The sequence below is a fragment of the Helianthus annuus genome, chromosome 2 (genome assembly GCF_002127325.2).
Source record: "Helianthus annuus cultivar XRQ/B chromosome 2, HanXRQr2.0-SUNRISE, whole genome shotgun sequence".
Lineage (NCBI taxonomy): Eukaryota > Viridiplantae > Streptophyta > Magnoliopsida > Asterales > Asteraceae > Helianthus > Helianthus annuus.
In genome coordinates, this window is record NC_035434.2 from 56079455 (window position 1) to 56087556 (window position 8102).

General features: G+C 36.7%; 1 long non-coding RNA gene across 1 annotated transcript; it reads right to left on the bottom strand.

Annotated features, from left to right (window-relative positions):
• Nucleotides 1–483: 483 nt before the first annotated feature.
• On the bottom strand, nucleotides 484–998 carry LOC110903825. Its single transcript, XR_002572189.2, has 3 exons — nucleotides 967–998; nucleotides 876–890; nucleotides 484–695 (listed from the first exon to the last, which is right to left on the bottom strand). It is a non-coding gene; the product is annotated as an uncharacterized LOC110903825 (long non-coding RNA).
• Nucleotides 999–8102: the final 7104 nt, after the last annotated feature.

The following is an 8102-nucleotide window of genomic DNA, read 5'->3' on the forward strand; positions in this document are numbered from 1 at the left end:
AGGTTTGGTCAACTATACCAAAACATTTTTTTGTCTGTATTATTTAGCGTGTCAATTATGAGTCGAGAAGCATAAATTTAAATGATAAAACTAATTATTAAAAACACTTTGGATGACTTTAACCATTTTCCCCATTATCTTTTAGCTTCTTCATATGATTCATCAAGTCAATGATGTGGATTGAGATGAAAACTGTTTTTTTTTCTTTTCTCGGTCCATCACTTTTTTACAGATTAAGTAAACAAAAAATAATGTCAGTTGAGATGAAAAATGGGTGGTCGGTCAGGTTAGATAGAAGGTCAATGACTCAAGTCAGAATGAAAAATGGGTGGTCGGTCAGGTTGGATAGAAGGTCAATGACTCAAGTCAGAATGAAAAATGGGTGGTCAATCATGTTTTCACAAACCATTCATAACGTCTTCTGCACGTATGCTTGTTTTCACAAACCAGCCTCTTACAGACTCCAATTCACACCCATATGTGCATAACTTGTCACATCGCGCCTCAGAGGTGCTTTTTAAAACCAATACTATAGTTAAACACATAAAGAGAGAAAAAGGGATGGGATACCTCCAACAAAAAGGTTGCTGGAAGAGTGGCGCAAGGCCATCCACCTGAATAAACGCGATGTCGGAAACCGATTCACACCCAACATTATGTGCTTGTTTTCAATCCAAATAAGGGAGCAAAGAAACCTAATAAACTCAAGTTAGCAATAGTGAAATTAAGATTGGTTTGTAGTCAGAAATCCAACTCTTTGATTAGTAAACACAAATATGCTTAAAATCAACTGATGAGGTAAACTATTACTAAATATCTGTACTATCGGAAGAAAGCTTTACACTTTCTTGCCTGTAAATCCATATAGTGATTACCTTCCCCCTTCAGATCTGCAATAAACAACTCTAAGATCGTTAAATAATTGAAAAAAAAATAAGATAGAAACAATTTTGAAGCACAAATTACCTGAACAATAACCAATGCTACTTGAACCCTGTAAAAAAAATAGTTTCATCAACAAATATTTTAACCCGAAGTCATGCAATTCTTCAAATCTAATAATCATGATGTGCAAAGGCTTACAGTTTCATTCTTTCATGAGGTTAGTTCCCCAGGATTGTGTATCTCCACTGCTCCATCTTCATCACACACACGAATCCAACACCAACACACGAATCAGACACGAATCAAAAGCCGAATCCCCATCGGTACTAAACCAGACACACGAATCAAAAGCCGAATGTTGCAAAACGCCAATAAAAGCCGGAAAACGAAACCAGGAGGTCAGACACACGAATCAAAAGCCGAATGTTGCAAAACGCCGATTAGAGAAAAACCCATTGGATCTTCTGTCAGATTTGAGAGAAAATGAACGATTCAACACAAATAACAAACATATCAGACTCGAATAACAAACAAAAACTTTAGATGTGGTTTAAAACGGTACCTAGAGGTCAACCCCACTGGATCTTCTGTCGGATTGAGAGAAAATGAACGATTCAGGGTTATTGAAACCCTAGATCTGGAAATCGCCTGGGAGAGAGAAAGCATGGAGTTGGGGGCGGATGAGATCTGGTGAGATGTGAGTTGTGAGAGAGATGAGAGAGAAGGAAGGGGAAAGGTGGATCCGTGTGAAAACAATATCACCCGTCAGATCACGATCCGTGTGAATAAGTGAAAGGAAATGGACGGTTATGATGGATCCGGGTAAATGCTAAAAGTTTTGGAGGGGCATAATTGGAAGTGTAAATTATTTTGTGCTTTAGAGGGTTGTAAACCATGCTTTAGAGGTGTTTGAAGGGAATTTTTATGGATTTTAAGAAGTCCTTTGGATATGCTTTATAAAGTAGTATAGATATATATAGGAACAGGATCAGGAGAAAACGACTCAAAGTGTGCAAACGGTGAGAACGATTCTTAGCCACAAGATCTTAGTGGTTTGTAGCTGAGATTGATGCGGTAACATTTTTGTAAATATTAGGGGCCTTGGAACTACCAGGAGGGGTAAAATAGGAAGATCCAAACAAGGGTGCACATGCTAATCACATGCCATTTCCCCCGATCATATTTAAACGCCAATAACTTTTTTATACGCGATTATTTTTTCAAAAAAATCACACCATAAAATTCAACGTTTTTTTATATTTCCAACGAGTATACTATGATATATTTTTTCGAAAAAAATGAAGTGGGTTTTTTTTATGGCATTTTAAACTTTATTTTTTACGGCGTTTTCAACTGGGTTTTTATGGCGTTTTTCAACCAATTTTTATGGCGTTTTCTGAAATAAGTGTTTTTATGGCATTTTCAACTGAGTTTTTCATGGTGTTTTTCTGAACTGAGTGTTTTATGGCCTTTTCAACTAGGTATTTTCATTGAGTTTTTCTGAACCAGGTGTTTTTATGGCATTTACAACCGAGTTTTTATGGTGTTTTTCTGAACTCGATGTTTTATGGGGTTTTCAACTGGGTATTTTCATGTCGTTTTCTGAACTATGTGTTTTTATGGCGTTTTATTTGAACACCCAGTTCATGTTATTTTTTTTCAATTTCAACAGTATAGCAATCATATACTCCTTAGAAAGATAATAAAACACTTGATTTTATTGTGTATTTTTTTTAAATAATCACGTATAGAAAAGTTACGAGAGTTTAAAAAAAGATGGTAGAATATGGATGTGAGTGGCATGTGCATGGTCTTTGACATGTGAGTGTCATGTGCATGAGCCTTTTGACAATATTACCCTTAGTGTAAGTTAGCATCAGCGCTACATGTCAACACCAAAATCGTTCTCAAAGTTTTCACACTTTAGACGTTTTCCCTAAATCCCACCCCTATATATATATAGGGGGCCGCTAAAATGAAAACCACCCCTAGTTGTGAGAACCGAGAGAACCACTTTACGACTATTAGATCTTCAAGATGGGGGACAAGATTAAAAGTAGTTAAAATTAATATTAAATACTTTTTATCTTATTATGTTTTTAATATTTTAATGCAAAAGGGCAGTTTAGTAAAATTACCCTTTTTTGTCTTTTTGTCTTTATTATTTTTTATTACTTTTTTTGTATTGTTATATTAGTTGTTTTTTTTTAAACAGAATTTTTTATAAAAAACCATTTTAAATTCAAATTTTTTAACAAAACAAAGTTTACGTTTTATGTTTTACGTTAAAAAAGTTTACGTTTTACGTTAAAAAGTTTACGTTTTACGTTAAAAAGTTTAGGTTAAAAAGTTTACGTTTTACGTTTTACGTTAAAAGTTTACGTTTTACGTTAAAAATTTACGTTTTACGTTTTACGTTAAGAAAGTTACCTTTTACATTTTACGTTAAAAAGTTTACATTTTAAGTTAAAAAGTTTACGGTTTTAACTTTGTTTTACAAAAACTTTTTTACGCAAAACGAACGCACCCAGAAATCACAACTCGGTAGGTGTCTCAGATAGCTATTGTTATCGTCACCGACTGGGAAAAAAAATATAAAAAACCAACAACATAAAAAACAATGTGTGGATTCTTGAAAAAAACGGGGTTTGGCTCAGATTTTCCCATAATCAAAGGCTACAAAGTAGGGTTGCAGGTTCAAAAACCTACCCTCCACTATCCTTGCCGCGCCATCGCCATCAAAATATACGTTTTTTTTTTGCATCATCACCGCCCAATCCAACCGATCAAACCCACATAATTGCAGTTATCACAAAAATACCAACAGAATCAAGAACACAAATCAACAGAATCAAAGAACACAAATCAACCCCCAACATGCCAAAATACCAAATAGAATCAAGAAACACCACCGTCGCCGTCAAAACCCACCACCACCATCACCGGCACCCTTCATCACCGTCGATGCCGGCGGTGGTTGTTCCGACAAACACCCCCAATTAAAACAAAAGAACTCAATCAAGAACTCGATCAAAACAAAAGATTAAACCAAACACATCAACTGGAACAAAACCCAGATCGGATCTCCCATAGAACAAAACCCAGCAAAATGGCACAATCAAGAACTCAATCAAAACAAAACCCATAAATTAGAACACGACATTAAACCAATACGCACCGGTGATTAAAGTTAAAGGGGTCTGTTTTCACCGCCACCACCGCCTTTGACACACCGTCGCGGCTCAGATCGGATCACCATCTTCACTACTCACAGCCTCTGTGCCCCCCTCCACCATCCTTGCCACGGTATACAGAAACACAACCGTCGCCGTCGTGACACCCCACCAACGTCGCCGTCAATCCTCACCGACACCCTTCACCACCGTCGCCGTCAAAAACCCACCACCACAACCTGCCCGTCTCCTACAACGATCGAAACTCCGACGACTGAAACACTGACGATTGAAACTTCGTCGTCGTCAAACCCACCACCACAACCCGCCCTTCACCATCGTTGTCTCAAGCGACTGAAACTCTGGTGATTGAAACTGGTGTTGGGGTTGTTGTGGTGTTTGAGATGGGTGGAGGTGCAACACATTTTAAGGTTTAGGTGGAGGTGCAAGACGTTTTAGGGTTTGGGTGGAGGTGGAACAGTGGCTGACAGTGATGGGGGGATGAAGGTTTAGGGGTCGCCGGCGATGGGGGAGATGAAGATGTATCTGATTTTTCTTCATTAGATGGTTTAGAGAGAGAGATGAGAGGATGAGAGGTTTGAAATTGTGTGAAGAGAGAGAAAGTTGCAGGCTTTATATTAGAGATAGAAAGATGGAAGTGACATATGGAGTAAATTACCAAAATAACCTTTTGGTTTTAAAATAATAGTGTGTTTTTGGCATAATCTAATTGGTGGATAGTGATTCTCGCGGTTCTCACAACTGAAGATGGTTTTCATTTTAGCGGCTCCCATATATATATATATATAACACTCCCAAGCAATCACAATTTAATTTAAAAGAAATCAAATATTTAAAACTCACAATTACACCAACACCACTAACTTCAAATGTAGAAAACAAGATTAAAAAAACAGATTCTAGAGAATAATTTTAACATGAACAAGAACTTAAACAATATCGAGAACAAGAACATGAACTAACTTGCAATTTGGTTAGGGTTTCTTCAAATTGGTGTTCAACCCTGTGCGTCTTCGATTTCATCGTCGTTTGTTCTCCGTCTCCAGTTCTTCAGCGTCCGATATCATCTTTGATCGTGTAGTTTATTCTTCATCTCCAGTTCTTCGTCGTCCGATATCATCTTTGTACGTGTAGGGAGGAGAGCGGATTCTAGATTGGAGATGTAGAGGAGGAAGGCTAGGGTTCCAAATCTAAAGAAAAAAAGAAATTGGAGATCATGATTTAAATTTGAAACTGCCCAAATTTTCGAGCCCATTAAAAGTCCCGCTCATTTAATCCCTATTTTACTTTTTAAGCTTTAGAGGTTGTACAATAAGAATCAAGGCTTGTACAGTTTAAAAAAAGTGGTAAATGACAACATTGCCCTTTCAATGTGCATATTATATATAGTATAGATATTTAGTGTTAGGATCGTGTGAGAAGCATTAGGCTATTTGATAAACTTGAGAAACATTCTGGATTATGCATTTTCCCTAGGCTTTTCATAATATACACATATGCAGAGTTAAAAATTGACTATATACATATGTGTATAATTCAAAATTTGACAATATACATATAGTCAATTTTACACTATACATATGTGTATATTAGACACTCAAATGTTTTAGAAAATATTTGGAAGAAGTGTTATTTTAGTTTAGAGTAAAATGCGAAAATGGTCATTCAGTTTAGGCTACTTTTGTCACTTCAGTTCACAAATGAAACCTTTTGTATCTGGGTCTCTAAGGTTTCATTTTTGTTGCCTTCATCCAATTGTCAAACTGGGTTAGAATTTTCTGTTAAATTCTCCTATTTTTGTCATTTTCCTCATTTACATGAAGGGTATAATCGTCATTTTATGCCATAATATATATTAATTAAACGAGGAAAACGACAAAAAAAATGAAAGAAGTTAATTGAAATTTCTAACGCAGCTTGCCAATTGGATGAAAATGACAACAAAAAATAAACCTCAGTGACCGAGATAAATTTACAAAATCACCTATCTCTAACATGTTAATTAGAAACTCAAATGTTTCAAAAACATTTTGAAACAAATGTTGTTTCTTTATGTTTCTATTTTGGTGAAAAATTGACAAGATGAACTTAACAGCCAAAATGAAAAAGTGAGGTGAGGTGCTTGTGAATATATTTGGTTTGATATTTAGGATCCTGGATTGGTAGTCAGGATCCTCGGTGTAGAAAACAGTTTTTTAAGCAAATAAAGGCAGAATATAATGAAACCAGAATGAATGCGATGAACACAGGTGATTTAACACGGGGGAAAACCCTTGATCTTCGGCACAAAAAAACCACGGGAGCTGGAAACTACACAACCCTACTACTATTAGTGATGTAAAAATTAGAAGAGTGAGCCTTGATCGATTAGAAACTAAGTGTTACAATGGTGTTTGCGAGTGAGTAGAGTGTGTATGTTGTGTCCTTAACTTGATTGGATCAGACCTATTTATTGTATAAAGCAAAAAATAAATCCTAACTAACAGTGGCGGAGCTTGAACAAAAGTTTTGAGGGGGCGTAAAGTGATAGGACCCAATTTTTTTCCCTATCCTTATGTTTCGGGTGGGGTTGGGTTGGCTATTCGATTCAAATCGGGTCAAATAATAATAGTTCCAAATAAAACAAAGTGTATATCTACCAAACTACCCATCATTTATATACAAAGTTTATAAATATTTAGGATATACAATTTAGGAAAAATAATCATGGGGGCGATCCTATATAATTTTAAAATTTTCGGACGAAAAATCGGAACTTATACACTTCTAACCGAAATATTGGGGTGGGCGGGTGCACCCCCGGGCATCCACAATACTTCGCTCCTGCTAACTAAGCTTCCAAGATTTCTGAGATCCTGAGAAGACCAAGTAAGTGACCGTTGGCAGCTTCATGTTCTTTTCCACACGTTTTCTTCAACCATTTTCACGAAAACTCTGCAACAAGTCATGCACTAACAGTGGCGGATTCAGAAATTTTTTTATGGGGGTGCGGAACATTTTTAAAAATTTTAGGCCCCAAGGTATATAAGTAAAAAAATTGGTTCGTATCGGGTCGGTTCGAGTCGGGCGGGTCGGGTCGGGTAAAATATGATTCAATCGGCTTGCGATCATAAGGATCCGAAGGAAGAGTATCCACATCAACGAATTCGGAAGATATATCAACTTTACTCTTGAGAAATCGTGTCATAACGTCCCTACTCATGGTTCCTATCGGCTATCACAAACAAATTGATGTATAAGTTCATGGCTCCATAACATATTACATAATGTATCAAGTAATCAGGTCTGATCGTATATAACCCACCAAAAAAGACAAAATATCATCATCATCACTAAGAAAATATACATATATAACCCACCACAAAATAACATATCGAAGCACACATGTCTCCTGCTATCAAAAATTCACTTCCGGTGGCTACTGGTTCCGTCCCACCCCACCAAAAATCAACCAAAAATCATCAAAAATAACAAAGAAACTTACCCATGTTTGATCGGGGGTGGTATGATGGCTGATTACGGAGGTAGTCGGCTGTTGTTGTCGCTGATGTTCTGATCGCTGGCGTGCGTGCAGGGATGATAGAGAGCGGGAGAGAATATGTAAGGGTTTTGGGCTTGTTTATTTTATTTTAGTTTGAAATATTGTTGATTTGTTGGGTTTGTTTATTGGGCTAAGACTTAGTAGTGGGCTAGTTAAAGGTGTTGGGTATTTGGGTTTAGTTATTTAGGTATTAAAAGTTATATAATTTAGGTAGTGTTTTTAAAAAAATAAGAGTTTACTAAAAAAATTTAAAATATAAATTGATAACACTTTTTACCTAAGGGGTGCGGACGAAAAATTCAAGAGGTGCGGACGAAAAATTTCAAGGGGTGCGTACGAGATTTTCGACGGAACTTAGCACTAAATTTTTTTTCCCCGGGGGTGCGCCCGCCCACCTTGGGCTATCTTTAAGTCCGCCCCTGTGCACTAGGCGTTTTGCAGGGGCATATACCTGGGGAATATTCTTAACAGGCACAACAAAA